We start from the raw sequence: 18,603 nt of genomic DNA, 5'->3' as shown, positions 1-18,603 counted from the left end.
GTTTGACACTGAAGACTGGAGTAATGGCTGCTGAAAATTCAGCTTTGCCATCACAGGAATAAATTGCACTTTAAATTATATTAAAATAGAAAACAGTTATTTATAATTGTAATAATAGTTCACAATATTTTTTGCTGCATTTTTGATCAAATAAATGCAGCCTCAAACTTTGAGTCTGTGCAGCCCACTGACTACTGTTTTGAAAAGGTGTCATTTTGTACATCCCAGAGACAACGCAATGATGTAAACACATTCATGCCAAAAGCACTTAACAATTCATTTCACAAATAAACTAATTGTTTGTTTCAGTGGTTACATATATGCCCAAGGTTACCGACCTTTGATTTAAGGCGCTTTTCCACTGCGTGGTACGACTCGGCTCGGCACGGCTCAGTAACTTTTTGGTTGTTAAAAAAGGTGCGCTTGTTCAAAACAGTTGCGTTCGATCCTTCGCTGGCTGTGCTGATTTAAATCTAGCGGTTCTGTTGTGTTTGTGTCACAAGTTCAGTGACGCAGGTAGTGACGATACTCTCCGGCCAATCTGTGATCTGCAGAGTTTACACGTCACGTTTTGGTAACGGTACGGTTCACTTGGAACCTCAACCGAGGTGGTACTAAAAAAGGTACCAGGTACTGTACCCAGTGGAAAACCCCCCAAAAGTGAACCGTACCGTGCCGTACCATGCAGTGGAAAAGCGCCATTAGAGGTTCAGGATAACACTTGTCATGCCCTTGGAGTCAGACCCTGGATAGCATTTTGACATTGTGCCATTTACTGCATCTGGTTCCGCATTCTCTATGCTGTAATTGTGTGACATTTATGTTACACGATATAGCATGGTGTTGTTACAAAGGCAGCAGAGATGAGTCAAGCCTGGGGACATTGTGGAAAGGTCAAAGTGAGTGGCACATGCATAGATGCCATGTGTATTTATAGATGCAGGCGTTCAGATGTGACAAATGGTGATGAACACAGAACTCTTAGATCCTTCCAGCACTTAGTGTTACGTGACATAGTGAAGGTGACGCTTCCCCCGCATTATGAATAATGATTAACTGCAGGCAACTGCCAAGAAGGGCTTGGTGGGGAGAGATATAAATAGACTGTCTTTTGTTCATTTTCTTGCTATCACAATAAAGAAGGGGGCTCAGACTGTAGGAGGAAGCAATGAGGCATGTGGAAAATGGCAGAAAAGGATCTTTTCTCACTGTTACCAACAAAGCCATACTGTGCGTGAGCATTTGCATATATACACACCCACCCACCCACAAAAACACGTTCAGAATATAGTTAACCTTTTGCAAGCACGTGGTCTTGGTATCAGTGAAAAACATACGTTTAGTTTGTGTGAGAGAAATGGCATTGAGCAACTGTCTCGCTAATGCATTGCAGAGTGATGGATCTTGTTAATCAGTGTTTATAATCTAAAGTTATTATATGAAGATCTCACTTAGCACTAAATGGACTATAAAGGATGCAGCTGAGGCTTGTGGTTTATGGTTTACTGCAGCGTCCTGCTATGTTGGCAAAAATGACTAAATGAAGCTTGAAAATGCTGTTATGCGATCTACCCCTTTTTTGCTGTAATGCTCAAGTAGAACCTCAAACTTGTCATGCCCTTGTCAAACTTGTGTGTGTGTGTAAAAAAGAGAACACTGACTAGACATCAGTATCTGGCACAAGAAAGTATCTTACTCCGGAGAGTTGAGGTTGAGTCCTAGCGTTGTTAGGTCGCTTCCTAAAGCCAGGTGAACCATCCCAGGGTCCGTCTCAGCTGCCCGGATGAATGTCAGGAGTCCAATCATTCCAAACTGATCTGTCACCATTCCTAAGGGAATGTTTGTTACCTTGCCTATAAAAGATGTGAATAAATGTCAGGTTTGATTGAGAGTGTCCAATGGACAGGGTTGCTACATCTTTTGATCAATTAATTTCCATGAATTTTCCAGCAGACACAGATTTTTACATATTTTTTTTTTAAGCAAAGAGCAAATTCTAGTCAGGGTTATTATAGTTAACTAAAACCATAAAACAGTTTATGTTACTTGAAATAAAATATACTAACTGAAATAATAAAAAACAAAACAAAACTTACACTTGTTTTATTTCAGCTATATTTTATTTCACACTTTCATTTAGTTCATCTTGATGTACTAAGATAACTAAAACTGAAATAAAATGAATGAAAACCATATAGACATATGAAACTATTAAAAATAAAAATAAAAACTAAATCCCTAATACTTTAACTACAATAAAAAAACAAAATATTAAAATTAAAAATGTTAATAAAAATATAGCATCCCAATAATAAAAAAAACCCTGTTTCTAGTCAGATTAAATATTCAGAATTCGAGTGTAGTTAGCTACAAGTATATATATATATATATATAATTTTTTTTTTGTATAAATTAGGAGTGTAAAGATTTCAATGTGTGCTCATTAAAAATCTTATCCAGATCAGTCTTTAAATATGACTTTTAAATTGCAATTTGTTTATAATTTGGCCAATAATCAATTTAAAAGAAATGGAGTGTAATATATGGTAAATATTATTATAAAGTATTATTATAAAAATTATAAAAAGTATTCATGTATAAAAATATTATATATAAAATATTGTAAAACATTTTTAATATATGGTAGATATAAAAGTGAAATTAATTATCTGTGAATTAATGCAAATATACTGTATTCAATGTTCCATTTAAACTCTCTTTAAAACATTTACCCAAAAAGAAAGCTTTATGTTAAGAACAGACTTCATTCACTTTAAGTCATTTAAGTCATCATTCACTATAAATTTTGATGTTCGTCATAGTTCTACTTGTCAACATTCATCATAGAAGTAGTGATGTGTTTTGTGAGCGAAGGTTGACTAACCAATGACGAAAATTTTATTTTGGTGAACTATCCCTTTAAGAACACCCCTACACCCCTCCACTGGTTGGAGATAGACTACCGTAAATATAAATAATGGGTTGTTAGAGTTGATGTGCCTGGAGCTTAAAAAAGACCTTTGTAGTGTTTAAATGACAGATTTATTAACAAAATCCAATAGGGTTTGATTTAAAACCAGATCCTGTTTTTCCTCAACATGAGCTTTTGAGGAAACAGTCAGTGGATTTAGTCAATGGCTTTACTGGTGGTGTGGTTGTAATTCTCACCGCTCCCTGAATTAAATTGACTGCAGCTTTCTCAGGTCTTAATTAAAGCACTCATTCATTCAGTACTAAAACGGTGCGGTTCAGTGTGTGGTTACACAATCAGCTCCATATCATGTACCTACATATAAAATCAATGTCTTGATTAAACCACCGATGATATGCGGGATACAGTTCACAAGCTGTGGGCTGTATGGATTTCCATATTGCTTAATTTACTCTTGCAGAGCCGTCATTAGCCGGTGGGGGTTTAACGTGTGGATAGCGCCTCATAAGTAAGCTTGTTGATTAATGTTATGTACTCCAGGGAGGCATCGGAGATTAATTTGAGACACAAGCCTCTGAACAACATATGGAAATATGGACATAGATTGTGTGTTTAGGGGCCTGAGGGTGAAATACGAAACTCTTTTCTCATTCTCGCACACACACACACACACACACACACACACACACACACAAACAAACGCACTCAAACTCCGTGTACTTTGCTCCCTCTTTTATTTTTGCCAGAATTAGTCATTTGCAATCTAAATTGCTACAGATCTCTTTGAGGACAAAGCTTATAGAGAGCACAGCCTGGTCTTGTCTGTCCTTCAACACCGGCCTATTCTGGAGGATAAGGTGCTTTTTAGCCGTCCGTTCAATATTCATGACACGCCACCTTGCTGAACACTGGGCCCCCAGTCCGTCTCATAACTGGAGCACTAACAAAGCTGTTCATTTGGCATCAGCACCGGCTCCTGATATAGAACAGGCAGAGCTCTTGCTTGGTGTTTCTCTCTCAGCAAATCCTATTGTCAGTGTTGTGTTTTTCCCCTTCTTCCTAACTTAGGACTTGGTCCAGGAAATTAGTCACTTCCTTCCAGTTTATTTGTCTATAATGGAGCACAACATCAGTGTCCTTTTTGATGAACATCTGAAAAGTAAAGTAGTGTTATGTTTTTCCCCTAGCATCATTATGGCTTAACTGAGACTCCGATTTACGTGCCCATTGGTACAATAACTGTACCATGGATCTCGGCAACTGTACTGATAAAGAAAAGTAGCACGTCAGACTTCCCAGCTCCATCCAAAATCCCCTTAAGTCATGTGAAAGATCTCGGGCAGTAGCACAAAGGCTAGCTGGACTACATGAAAAGACGCTTTGGCCTTTTAAGCTTCGGTGCATTCCCCACCAGCTCCAGATTCGCTCTCCTGTTTATGTTTGCTCTGCTGGAGTCTTAATGCAGTCCCGAGGAAGCCTCCAGATAAAAATCAATGACAGATGTGACCAGGAGAAAGAACAGCAATTACATGGAAAGTCATCTTTTAGGGTTGTCATCCTCTTTTCCCTAGGTGTCCTCTGTCTTACTGTCTTTTACCTGCTTGCTCATTTTAATGTATAGAGATGTTTTCTCCAGGGAGGCAAGGGAGGCAGTGCATTTATAAAAAAGTTTGAAGAGGAAAATAATCGACGGTACAAAAATAAAACGACATGAAAAAGTGTCTTGAGGTCATTTAAGCTTGTTGCCTTCTGAGGTGGCAGCAGCGAAATACAGGCAGTCTGCACAAATGGGTTGCTGGAAAACTGTTGGAAATGGACTGCTATTAAAAACCCAATAGATAGGTAAACAACTTGCTCACTCAGACATCATCACTTTCAGTCATGTTTGAATCTAAATGGAGTTGAAATTTCATGAAATGAGAAATCTGAGTGATTCAGGTTGACACCTGTGGCGTTCATGACTAATGCAGGGTTCCTGTGATCGTGGAAAACCTGGAAATATCAGGGAATTTTAATATTATGGTTTCAAGGCCTGGGAAAGGAAAGTGAATACATTTCTTTGTTGAATATAAATTGTTCTAGTTATGCTCAGCTCTTAAATATTTTGCTGTTGAGAAACTGTGAGTGTAATCACTGTGCATTTACAAATGATTTAAAAAAAAAAAAGTCCTTATCCACTTACCACGAACAACAAAAGTAATTTGCTGCTTATTAATTGTTAGTTAGGTAGTTGTTAAGTTTAGGTATAGTAATATATGATATAGTCGTGCAGAATAAGGAATTAATATGTGTACTAATAAACAGCCAATATGCATGCTAATAAGCAACTAGTTAATAGTGAGAATTGTTCCCTAAACTAAAGTGTTACCATATTTTTGAAAGAAAACTAAGTTTTATTCAGCAAGTATTACAAGTGGTAGTATTAATAATGTTTCACAAGATTTCTATTTCAAATGAATGCTGTTGTTTTGAACTTTCTGTTCATCAAAATATCCAATCCTGTTTCCACAAAAATATTTAATGGCACAGATGTATTTATTTCATTTATTTTTTTATAAAGGTCACATGCAATGAAGTAGCTGACTATGAACGGTCAATGACAAATAAAAGCCACACAAAGTGTGCTTGTTAATGTATTATTTAGCATTTTGAAGCAGTGCCAACATGTTTACAATGGTGTCATGTGGCAATCTGACAATTAACATAGAAAGTAAGAGATTTTGAAATGGAAGAGCTCACAAACACCAGCACATTCTGACAACAGCTGGAGCAGAGCAGAAAAAACAGGTTATATAAATTTTAGATGATGAACACATCCTTGTATCTGGTAGTGTCAGTACCAGTCTTTTCGTGTTCTGCTTCACTTCCCAAAATGACAGCATTGGAGGAGTATATAGAGGAGATGAAGAGTCTAAGTGTTGAGTGACTGTGAAAAATGAATGGGGGGAAATGACAGGAGCCTGGTGACACACAGCAGGTGACAGACAAGATACTAACAGTCTGCTTCTTACCATTGCATGCTTGCTCAAGCTCCCTGCAGAGCTGCAGCCTGCCTTATTGTGCTGGGCTTTTGGATGCTAGAGCTCATAGGATGCCACTAAACCAGAAAAGTCTGCCAAATGGTGTGGAATCGAAATCTTTCCACTCTCCTTCCAGCCAGAACATTTTGTTTTTCTGTTCTGAAGTCGTGATCTAGAAAATGTCCTTTTACTGTTCTTTCACACTGAGTGATGTCAGGAATATTTGGGTCATTAAGAAGTGCTGGAATTTGAACATCTTTCATATCCTAAGTGCTTTGCTTCCTCCTTTGAGGGCTTGCTTGACTCTAGTTTGTAGGGTCGTTTTTGAAGTCACATAGTTAGCAGATAGCTTCCGCCTATGCCAGGTCATGGTTGAAGTATCAGATAAACCTTTATTGGCATTAAAGTTGTTGTCACATTTAAAGAGAATGGAGACGTTAAAGTCTGACTCATAAAAACATCTCAGCTTGCGCTGATTGATGTACTGATTCATGTATTTTCTATCCCTTATTGTCTATACATTTTGTAGTGTCGAAGTGTGCTGTTGGGCTTCGTTCTACTGGGTATTTAAGCGCGGTGATGGATGACGTTAGGTAAAGCTTATGTTATGTGCTGTCGCGCACAATATTTTTACCGACTGAACAATAGAAACCCAATCCTTTAGCTTGTTTTCAGATATGATTATAAAGCAAGCGCTCTTTGTTTGTTCATTTAAACACTGGACAGTTGAGTAGCAGATGAAGTAAAGTTTTTGCTCAGAAGTTCATCAAAGAGGCCCCTGTTTTCCCAAGATGACAGGAGAATGTACCTCCCCACCAAAAAGACAATGAATTTGGCCTGTCCAGAAATGAGCTGTTCTTACTGCGAAATTAGAAGCAGGCAGGTTCCAAGAGCAAAGCTGGCAAGAGTCATGATGTCTCCATGTTATTGAGAGGACCACCAGGGATGGATTTTTCAGTCTGTTTTTAATCGCCATAATATTCTCTGTAAAAGAACTGGCTGGAGGCTGCAATTTACTGCTGCATTGTTACAGATCAGTTTCTGCTTGTCATTAAGTGTGTCCAAACATATCACAAATCTGTAATTTTTCCTCCTCTTGCTTTTTAATTTTTTTTAATGTTTTGTAAGTTTGCGTCATTAGTGACATTACTCAGTCTGTTCTTTTATATACAAATGTCTGTGACCTTGCTTGAGATGTCTTAAAGAAATGATTAGATTGTGTGAGTCACAGTGTCTGCCTGTCTAGATGGATGGATAGATTAATCTATTTACTATTATCTATTTAGATTTTTATTAAAGATCCTGATGAAAAAGAGCATGTCTCTCACGCTCACTCTCTTACTCTCTCTCTCTTTCTCTCTCTCTCTTTCTCTCTCTCTCTTTCTCTCGCTCTCTCTCTCTCTCTCTCTCAATATATAAATGTTTAGAACTACAGTTCAAAGGATTGGTTACAAAATATTTACATTTCAAATGATTTGTGTTCTTTTAAACTTTCTAATCATCAAATAATTCTGATAAAAATGTACCTCAGTTTCCACAAAAATATTAAGCAGTACAACCATTTCCAACATTGATAACAAAAAGTGTTTCTGAAGCGCAAGTCAGCATTTTAGAATGATTTCAGACGGATCACGTGATATTTGAAGACTGTAGATTAAGCTTTTCCATCTCAGGAATAAATGACATTTTATAACATATCAAAATAAAAAAAAATTTGTACTACTGGGTAGCACCGTGCATGTGACAAATACAACTTTGAACCTTGACTTAGTTCCTCATAGTGGCTAGGGCTCTGTTACTAGTGGCACCAATGACTTAAGAACTCGACTATCCATTCTTGCTTTGAAAAATGATCTTGAAGCCACAGGAATGTTCAGAAATCTCCATCTACACCAGAATCCCTGAAGTGAAGCACTTCCTGGCCAGTGTTTTCGGCATGAGTTGAGAGTGACCGTTTCACAGCATGCTTTGGGATCCAGCCGTGGCTGTAATTCTTCAGATGAGCATCCAGTGTCGGTTCTGCTGTCACCGTCCGCCTGTCTACTGTCACATGCCTCACATCTCCAAGAATTACTGCACACACCTGTGCACAGCGATTTACAGCTTTGGCAGTCTGCGCTTCTTCCGGAGAACCCATGGTTTGCTGTAAATTGGTTTCGAACTCTGAGATTGTTAAATTTTTTTATTTTACATCAGTTGTTTTCAACATTTGCAAAGATCTGATTTTAGTTCCTTCAGCTCGTTTTTAATTGCCACATCTATTTATATCTCTTCAAATCTTAAAGGAATACTGTAGTTCGCTCAAAAGTGAAAATGACATAATTTACTCAACCTAATGTCATTCCAACCTATAGCTTTAAATGACTTACTTTCTTAAGATATTTTGAATGTCTCACTGTTCCCACACCGCCCCCTATAATGAAAGTCAGTGGGGTCCAAACTAAATTTTGAAAAAAAAAAAACTGTGAACTGCATTCAAAATTTCCTTTTTGTGGTGTTCCACAGAAGTAAGTAAAACAGGTTTGGGACGGCATGAGTGGGTAAATGATAACAGAATTTTTGGTGAACTTTCCCTTTAAGGCTGGTTAAGCAGTTATATATTACAGATTATGAGCCACATTTCATCCCAGAAATAATATCATTTCCATATGAGATTGAAAAGTTTATTTTCCAACCAGACTGCTTGCAGCAGCAAACAAGATGGCTGCCAGAGTTTTCAGGCTCCTTCAGAGCATAAACTGTCAAGGTAATTGCAAGTTTTATAGAAATGTTTATCCTGCATGCCATTAACCTGTGAAGTGATCCGTGCTGCCACTGTTTTGATTGGTATCATCCCAGGCAATAAAGGCTAAGTTTCCACTGCCAATTAGATGTTTAAAATCCAACTGTTAGCTTTTTATTTTTTTGATATATAATCACCCAGCTTGTCTGTCTAGGCCATTTTATAGTATAGTGGTGCTGTTAAATTCATGCCTTGTTAGCTTGCACTAATAAACACCGCTAACATCATGCTGATTTACCTGTCTGCTCGTATACGTCTTGCTTGCATTGCTGACTCATCATTAACATACCAGTTGGATTATCAGTAATTTGACTTGTGAATGGTGCTTATGTTTTACTCTTCTCTAGTTACTTTCAATTGCTATTAATGAAGACTTGTACATGATTTATTAATTAATTACTTGGGTCAGGGTCCAACTAGCCTTCAGATTACTGTTCTGCGAAGTCGAGTTTAGTTGCAGACATGCTTCAGTTGGTGTTGCTTATGGACTGTCATTGAAACTATATCAAACTTTCCAAAATATGCTTGAATGTGCATCTTTTTGAGAAGATCTTCTTGTTAGAAGCCAGAAGAAACAGTCGGACAAATTAATTGCTCTCCCCTTAGCCATTTACTCGATTTGTAGATGTTGGCAACCCAGTGTAGAGTGTAGCGTGGACGTTCGTGCCCAGGGATATTACAGTACAGAGGAGGAGTTGTTTTACATGCTGCTTCTAGGCTTCCCATAGAGACGGCCTTCCACACTCAGACCTAATTAAAGTGAAGACAGTATGCTTTACAGCGCTCTCCATAATTCATAAAAATCGTCAGGCCGCTCTGGGAGAGCCTGCCATGGTTTCTGGGATGTTTGACGACCTCTGTTTGTCTAAGTGACAGTAGGAGGGAGAGAAGGGGGGTGAGAAATTAGACAAGAATTAGCATAGCAATAGCTGTAGTTGTGTGCGAACACAGGAGCATCTCCGGCGTGCTCTTGAAAAGAAAAGGAAGGTCATATTTTGATTGGCGGTTGAGATTGGTGAGGTGCAGCTGTGCTGAGATCAGTGCCAGAGCATCTCTGGAGACCTACAGGAGGTCTGCTGAGGAAGCAGGTCACCCTGTGACAAGCTACAGTTGCAACTATATTTGTCTTTAAAAAGAAAGTGTGTGAGAGAGAAATGGTAGCGTGCACCCTGAACAGGTGTTACTGTGTTGTCTCATGTTTTGATGTATTGCCTTTGCTGTACAGAGCTACTTCTGTACCTGCTTTGCCTCCCTCAAGAGCTTCTGTTTAGTTGCTTGTAAGGGTCTGGGGGTCTTAGTTCAGACTGCTGCCTGATTGCCTTTTTTAGCGCATTATGCGCAATGTTCGAAGTAGGGAAAAATAGTTTTGCGAATGTTTTAGGGCTGCCAAGATAACTTAATTTAATCAATATATGAATAATACAAGTCCTTTAAGTCAATGTGATTTGCTGATTACAGCCCATTTTACTTCTGTAATGTGACACAAGTGAGCAGGATTGTATCCATCAAGAATTGTTGGATGATAAAACGTGCCCCGTTACATACAAGAATGGAGCCAGACTGAATGTGAGAGGTCACTAAAACCAAATAATCAAATAGTAGGGATGCTCCGATCAGGATTTTTGCAGCCGATACTGAGTACCGATTTCTTGTCATGGGGATCGGCCGATACCGAATCTGATGCTTCAAGCTTTAGACTGTTTCATCGGGCGCATGCGCCTGGCCCGAAGTTAACTTCCGGTCTGTGTTTGTTTATCAGTCTGGCTATGGCACCAGCTACAAACGCAGTTAAAGTTAAGGTGATGAGTAGACTGACGTTGGGCTGAGGTGGTTGTGCTGTGGGATGTGTTTCCCATACATTTATTTATTTGTGGCGCTCGCCACTCAGGTGGTTGTGCTGTGGGATGTGTTTCCCATACCCATTCCCATGGCGCTCGCCACAATATCAAAACTGACTGATTTTCCAAAAGGCTTCATTGAATAAACATGAGCACGTACTGCACGATTAAAAATCAAAACGAGGCGCGGGTGTTTTTATATCGGGTAATAAAAAATGCATTCTGATTATTTGCGGGTGGATAAAATAAATCATAAATGATGCAAATATTAACTACATTTTGTTTTGTATAAATTTTTTTCATGAGGCAGATGATTTCGCGCGCGCGTGTTCGTTCGCCTGATCGGGAAGTTGCAGTGACAGAAACGGTGACATTCCAGATAAAGTTTTAAAGGAGTAAAGCCTGTGTTAATGCTATTGAGTAGGCTAATATGGCCAAAGAAGATATTTTGTTTTATAAATAAATGTTCATTTAAAAGCAGCCCACGATCAGCGTGTTATGTTACCGTTATCCTTTACGGCTCCGACAAGGTTTTTTTCCGTCCTCCACGCGGTGCCAATTCACAAAAGACTATTTTTAGCCAAGCAGTGCGGAGAGCCGCTTCAGAAACGTGCCGCGGCTGGCCGGTATAAACACAAACACTGACTAGAGCGGCCGCGATCAGCTCCGGTTCCCGTGGAGCCGTAACGCGTCGCAGACGTGTGCAGTGAGGCGCAGATCAGCTCTAACGTTGCTGAATCTGCTGTTAAAAATGAACCATCCATTCATCATATCATCATGCAAAACATACACGACAAATAGTGAATTTTTCATTGTTTCTCGAAACGTCATAGCATTTCCACACCGGCGATGACATGACTGTAGCGCCAAATCATTTATGTCCCCACGCATCATGTACATCATCACGCGTTGACGTCATCAAATTGCGATCGGTTCGTGAGATCGGCCGTGTAGTGAGTACCGATCGAGTCATAAAATGTGATTATCGGCCGATACCGATCTCCGGCCGATCGATCGGAGCATCCCTATCAAATAGCTATTTGGTTGTTGATTAACATTTTAAGCTTAGTAGCTTCAGAGGAAGAGCAAGTTATGGATCAATTACAAAGACAAACATACACGTTTATCATTCACAATAAGTGTACTTATTAAGAAAAATAAATGGGGTCAAATCAATTTTGATGTTGTTGACTTTAATAATAAATTATATTTTGATTAGTAACTCATTTGTCTAATTTAAACTGTTCTTCATTTCTAAATAGTCCTACATTTTTATTAGTTTTAATGTGAGAAGTGACATGCTTTGTAAATTTTATTTTCTTAAAGAGGAATTAAATGCAATTAAACTTAATGAAATTTGTGTAGAGGCATATTTCAGCAAGTTGAGGTGAATCATGATTATTTAAATGTACAGATCTTATGTGTAGTATTTGGTCATATTAACTATACACAGTAAAAACCTATATTGTATTTATTTATATATATTTATGGTGCAGGGACACTACAGTGAACAGGTTTTTGGCATAGAATCTTTAAAGGGTATTGGAGGGTTTTGATTGACAGGTTAAAGTTGCCATGACATCAAAACTGACCAATCTTATTTTTTTATGGAATGCGGCGGTGTTTATTATATATGATCTATCGATGCTCATTATCATTTAAAAAAATATAGTCAAAAACATTAACAAGTAATCGAGACTAAAGCCTATAAATTTTTGTCTGGTCAGAGTGACCGTGCAAATAAAAATGAGTATATTTTCATAATACTGCATACCGATAAGTACAACCCCACTTAAAGCACCGTCTGTGGAGATAAAAAGTTTTAGCATCAGCTTTGTGCTCAAGCCTCTGGTATATTAAACCCCTGTGAATTAACTTTTGTAAAAATTAACTAGACCAAAAATAACCTTTAGATTGGCCCATGATTCTGTTATTCTTTATGGCTTACTAAAACTGTGTTCGATTGCCAAATGTTTTACTTTGCACTGTTCCAAGTGATTCTCACACATGCTCTGTTACTTGATGGATAGTAGGATCAATTATGAATGTATGATTGGATTCATACTCGCATCATTGTCTGATATGTAATTATTGAGCGCTTAATTTGTAAGAGCAATCAAGTAATCATTTGTGATCTCGGTAGTCTTTGTGACGGCTAATCTGAAAAAGACAGCAGGTAGCGTGTGTGTTTTTAGAGGTGGGTGTAGTTTCTTCATGCCAATCATCAGTGCCGGTGGAGCAGCCGTGGATTCCTGCGGTAGGCAGCTGTTTGTTATTCTTCTGTACTGCTCTTTAAGGAGCGGCGGGAGGTAGAGATGTGGGCTCTAATCATTAGCACATTAGCCTAACACAAATACTCTGGTGTGGGTGTGTATGAGAGCACAAGGGAGATTAAATCATTAGAGATTTGCTTGCTGCTTTCCTTAAGCAGTATTAATGAATGAGACCCCTTGATTATAGCTTAAATTAGCGATGCAGTGTAGAGTAGTAAACTCGGGCCGGGGATTTTGAAGAAGCAGTGTTGTTGGGCAGTGCCCCGAGGCTGCCGCCATGCTGAGAAGGAGCCGATCGTAGCAGGATTTGCCACAGTACATCATGCTATTGACTAAGAAATAAAAGTGACTGGATTTGGCTCCATAATTAATCCTGACCTTGATTCGTGTCAAATGCGCTGTATGCTAAAAAGAGGACAAAAGGAAAAGAACATGCTTTGAAGAAAAGCAACAGTGGAATCATTTTAATTGACTAGGATAGTCACCCAGCAGGGGTCAAGACGCTTGGTAATTTTCTTTGTTTGTTTGTGAAATTGTATCCCCTTTTGAATCCGTATTGTTCATTACTGGTCCGAATTGTGCTGTGGAGCGGGAAGCTCCTCAGATGAATATTTCATCATGAGCTGTGAAAACTTGCAGAAGTAAAATTTGGCCTGACAAGAAATTATGGCCCACAAGGTGATCATTGAAATAATATTAAACAAGTGGTTGTTGTGCCACAGCTGTGCGTCATCATTTTGTTTCAATCTCAGACGGATCAGAGCAGGAGAATTGTTATTATTTTTTTTTTAAGACAGATAGTCTTCGATTTAAATTTTCAGACTGGGCCATGTAAATTATATTCAACCCAGTACAATGAGATACAAAGAATACAAAGAATTTCCACGGGCAAATGAATGTACGACCTTCATAAATGCAGCTATCAGTGAAGCGTGTAGCATAACTATTACTTTGAAAATATCAAACTTCTCCTTTTTATTCACTTCCTTTGTTATGCTGCACTGTCATTGTTTGAATGTTTTATCAGACAGACGATTTAAAACTAATAGATTTTTTTTGTGTGCCCAGTGAATGCTCATGAGAATAATATATTGATTTCTGTGTGCGAACGCCAGACTCAAGAAGAATTACAGCTAACCAAATTTTAAAGCCTCTGCCAGTCAGCTCAAGTAGTTAAAGTTGGACGGCGAGCGGCTTCGTCATTCCCAGGTGTGCTGGATAATTTCTCCGGCTCCCAAAAGTGTCGAAAGAGAAAAGAAGCGCAGCACAGCCCCGTTGGTGTTTACGTAGCTTGCGTAGCACATGACTTGCCAAAGCTAACGGGCTGGATGTGGAGAGGCAAATTTGCCAGCGTTAACTCGGATAAACAAGCTTTTCATTCAAAGACGACCTTCTCGCTGTAATCTCAGGCAGGGCTGTCAGGGCCTGGCCCCTCTCTTCGGGATCTCTTGCTCAGAATTTTAACAGGAACCCAGGGGTCTGAAAGACAGGGAGAGAACAAGAAGGTTTTTTTGGTGGGGGAAGTCAAGTCAAATGAGAGGGAGTGGAGACATGGAATGATCTGCATCTCGGGTGCCACGGCTCGATAAATCAGTATTGGGCCCCAAGGACAATGGGATAATTGAATTGTTTTGGTATGGTTGTCCTGAAGTGAAATGTGCGTTAAATGTCTCTCCTCCTCTGTCTGTCTGTCTTTCTCTCTACTTTTTTTCTTCTTTTTTCTTTTTCTGGGTGGGGTAGGAGGGCTGAAATCTGATCCAGCAGTTGGCTTCGGGGAAGCTTCTTTTGGCCCGTAACGCCGGGACCTGTGAGAGCCATTATAAAGCATAATTCACATTTTTACATTTTCAAATGGATTTAACTGTAGGGCTCGGTCCCCAGCGCTGACCCTGTTAACATTCTGCCTTGTCTGGGAACGCGTAGAGCGGGCCAACCTTTACATGCTGCGTCGCTGCTCTGGAGCAAGAGGTGTTGCGTTTGGCAAGCGAAGAGGGCTTTTGAGAGACGGCTTTATAGGCGCAGAAATACATCTGCCACGGTCCTTAGTGTGTCTATTATTCTATAGTGCATTAATGGTCTAGAGAGGAATCATTTCCTGAGTGTAGTTAACTACATGCTTAGAGAAACCTTACCCAAAGCTGGGGATTGAGAGGACCTAATGGCCTAGTTCCCAGCCTTGGCTGCTCTCCTCAGGTTCTGTTACAATACAGTTACAGTCTGCCCAGTCCGAATGGCCTTGATTTATCACCATGATTAGAGTTATGGCGCAGAATGCGGGGTAAAATAACCTACTTGCCCTCCATTCCAAAGTGTATAGCGTGTGAGACCCATTCTTAATTTGAACACTTGTTTAACCTTGTTCTGGCTACGATGTCTTCAAGGGAACCACAAACCTTAATTACAGGGTTGGCTACACTGTTGAGGTTTGCATAGCTATCAGTACAAATAAGCACAGATAAAATCATGTTTTTATAGGCTTTTGTAGCGCATAACTGGGTTTGTCTAAGAAGGTCACAAATTGTGGCTCAATCAAGATCTTTCTAACACCGAGAAGCTATTGTTAGAAAAGAAATAAGGGAGCGCTGATTACTTCAGTAATCAATACGTGGAACGAACATCGGTACATGAGCCTTGAGATCCTAGTTTGTTTAATTAAATTCACGGTTTAATAAAGAATGGCCAAGCTTTCCTGTACTGAATGCTGTGTAATTATATTTTTATCCATTCCAGTGAGCATTGAACTGACGGTGCAGGGTTTAAGGTGGTAAATGATTGTGTTTTCAAATAGAGTCAGCTGTTCAGCGATTTTATAAATCCATTAATTCAAATGTAATGTTTTGCCACAATTTTATTTTTTATAAATCGAGGAATCATGATTTTGAATGGAAATATTACCCAATGTTAGAATTAGACCTTTTGACAGTATGCCAATGTTAACAGTAAAGAGAAAAGAATAATCCAACCGCATGTCGACGCACATGATTAACCGCTCACGTGTGACCCGCTCTGTGAAGGACCATAAGGTGCCATTCGCACAGAATGTGCTTTTGTGTTGACAAAGATGCGACGTGGGCAGTGGAATAGGAAAAAATGCAGGAAGATGGGACCGCCACGTTTTTAGAAAGCTGTTTCATGCATGAGACGCTGCAAGAGATGCAAGCACAACAGTCAAACGCGTCCATGTTTAGATAGATAAAAAACAATGGAAAAGCAGTGTAATCGAATAAAAACCTGTAAAGAACTACTACTGTATGTCATGTTTGCATCATGGTCAGGCACGCCTGCATTAAACAGTGTGTAAATGCATCTAAATGCCCCTTCTAATGCAGCTTCTGTGTTTTCTGTGCATTGCAAAGATGGATTTTGTCAATACTGATTTCATTTAAAAGGTAAAAATCTATTTAAACTTATTGGAAAAGATTAATTTCTATCACTGCTGTGAACTGATCACCACACAGAATATAAAGAATATCAAAAATGTTAGGAGTCAGCTGTCCACGGCAGTCCTTAAGATATCAGCACAATAACACACTCAGCAAAATATCATCTAATTATCGTTATCAATAAAATCCCAGAAAATATTGAGATATATTTTTTGTCAATATCGCATACCCCTAATATATTTAACGTTTTGATTAGAAAAAATAAATATGATTAGGTGCCCTTTTTTCCCCACTTGAGCCCCTGCCCCTCAAAATGTCTGTACACGTCCCTGTTCATGGTGACAGGTTGAAACCTGCTGTTCATTGTTTTTACAGAACATTTATAGTTAATAATAGTCTACTGGTGTTATACCTTCAGTCATTTTGAATTTGAATTACCTTGACTTTTTTTAAAGCATTTTCTTTGTATTATTTCGGAACATGTAATATGTACAAGACAAGTTTTTACAAGATGTAGTTGTAGTTCATGCATCTTTTTTGAAAAGATATTTAACAAGTGATTTGTTTAACATTTACATCATGTTGACAACTGCATGTGTGGTGCATTTGAAATAGAAATGTTTTTAACTAGAGGGTTAATAAAGAAAAAGTTACTTGAATCATGTTGTAGTTACATTTTCAAGTTGACTAGTTAAAAATTGTAAAAATCGAAAATCGGTCAAACGTTCTGAAAACAAATTCGAGATTACTTTTTTGCCATATTGCCCAGCTCTACAGGGGAGTAGAATTGATACATTTTCAAGTTGACTAGTTAAAAATTGTAAAAATCGAAAATCAGTCAAACGTTCTGAAAACAAATTCGAGATTACTTTTTTGCCATATTGCCCAGCTCTACAGGGGAGTAGAATTGAAATTCAAATAAATTCATCACATTTTTACTTCAGGAAAGGATGCATAGATAGATAGATACCTATATCTGTAGACATTTTTATCTAGTTTATACATTTCATCATCATAAGGTGAAAGGACACTTCATTTCCCAGAATGTATTCCATGTGTTGATATTCTTTGCATTGCAATTACAATACAGCAATAAATGATTTTTGCTGTCATTTTGTTTCTTGTAGTTGTGACCAATTTAAGGGAACAAAATTCTTTCATTCTGAATTTTGTCCGACCCTGGTTAGAACTGAAGAATATCTTATCTTTTGGTTTGAGTTTACCTTTTGATAAGGTAAAGGAGTCCCTTTTATTTTTAAATTACTATATTATCACATAATAGCTAATATTAAAAAAAGCTTTGTCATATAAAAAAAAATGAGGTTGAATTTCCAGAAGAAATAATAATATAATGATATACTATTATTGTGGCACTTAGAGACTGTCCCGTTTAACACTGTAACCATAACACCCGTAACCATACTCCAGAGCATCAGGGCCTGCAGTTTGCAAGCTCTGCCCATACTGTTGCACTTAAAGGGGGCAATCAAGACAGCTTGCTTTATGGTTTGGTAATGGCACCCTTATTTTTCACCAGAGTGGGGCTGTTTTATTTATCAGGCCAGTATTTATGGAGATTAATGAAGAAGAGTTGGGCTGGCTCTGCTGTAGTGGAGTGAGGAATCTGGAGTGCTATTGGTCTCGTAAATCAGACACTCCGCGCTCGCTCATGTCTCAAACAGTCATCTGAACCGCCAGATATGCATCTTACTGCTCTCCATTAAACTCCCACAGATGTTTCCAGGCCTGGCAGGGGGGGTCGAGCGGGGGTTGAGATTATGTTGCTCACAGCAGAGACATGTAATCGCATACACACAGCTGCTCGTCGTTCCTTAATGTAGCTGCTCAACACTCTGTTACACCGGTCCACACTCAGACACTTTCCACTAAGGATTCCTTGCATTTGTTATTGTTGAGTATACTACAATCCAAAAAAAAAGAACTGTTGAAACCTGTTGTTTGATTGAGTTGAAGAATAAATGCTGTATCAGATGCAGGTAATCACACTCGCTCAGTCCATCTCTCTCTCACAATACTCTACATAATACAGTGAGCTTTTAATTAAGTAATACAATAAGCTTTTAATGAAGCAGCTCAACGTTCCTTCGTTACTAGTTTTAAAGTGACGTTTTTCGAATTAGTAACTGAGGCTTCAGCTCAGCTGTTAAACTGTCAAACTGAGATTTGAATCTGTGGCGGAAGGAAGTAGTTCCGCACAAAAGGGTTTTTAAAGACACTCCGTTGTTGTTTTTCTTATATATTTACACTCGTGCCGTCAAACTGTTGTATTATTTATTTATGTATATATATACAGTGGGTACGGAAAGTATTCAGACCCCCTTCAATTTTTCACTCTTTGTTATATTGCAGCCATT

At 38.6% G+C, this 18,603-nt stretch overlaps 1 protein-coding gene across 3 annotated transcripts in view; it reads left to right on the top strand.

The window, feature by feature from the left end:
• LOC107655429 (adenosine kinase-like) overlaps nt 1-18,603 on the top strand; it is a 184,361-nt gene that overhangs the window by 71,114 nt on the left and 94,644 nt on the right. The window lies entirely within an intron of this gene.

The sequence above is a fragment of the Sinocyclocheilus anshuiensis genome, unplaced genomic scaffold (assembly GCF_001515605.1).
Source record: "Sinocyclocheilus anshuiensis isolate Anshui unplaced genomic scaffold, SAMN03320099.WGS_v1.1 scaffold763, whole genome shotgun sequence".
Taxonomy (NCBI): Eukaryota; Metazoa; Chordata; class Actinopteri; order Cypriniformes; family Cyprinidae; genus Sinocyclocheilus; species Sinocyclocheilus anshuiensis.
Note: the sequence above shows the minus strand (reverse complement) of the source record. Positions and strands in the feature narration are given on the sequence as shown.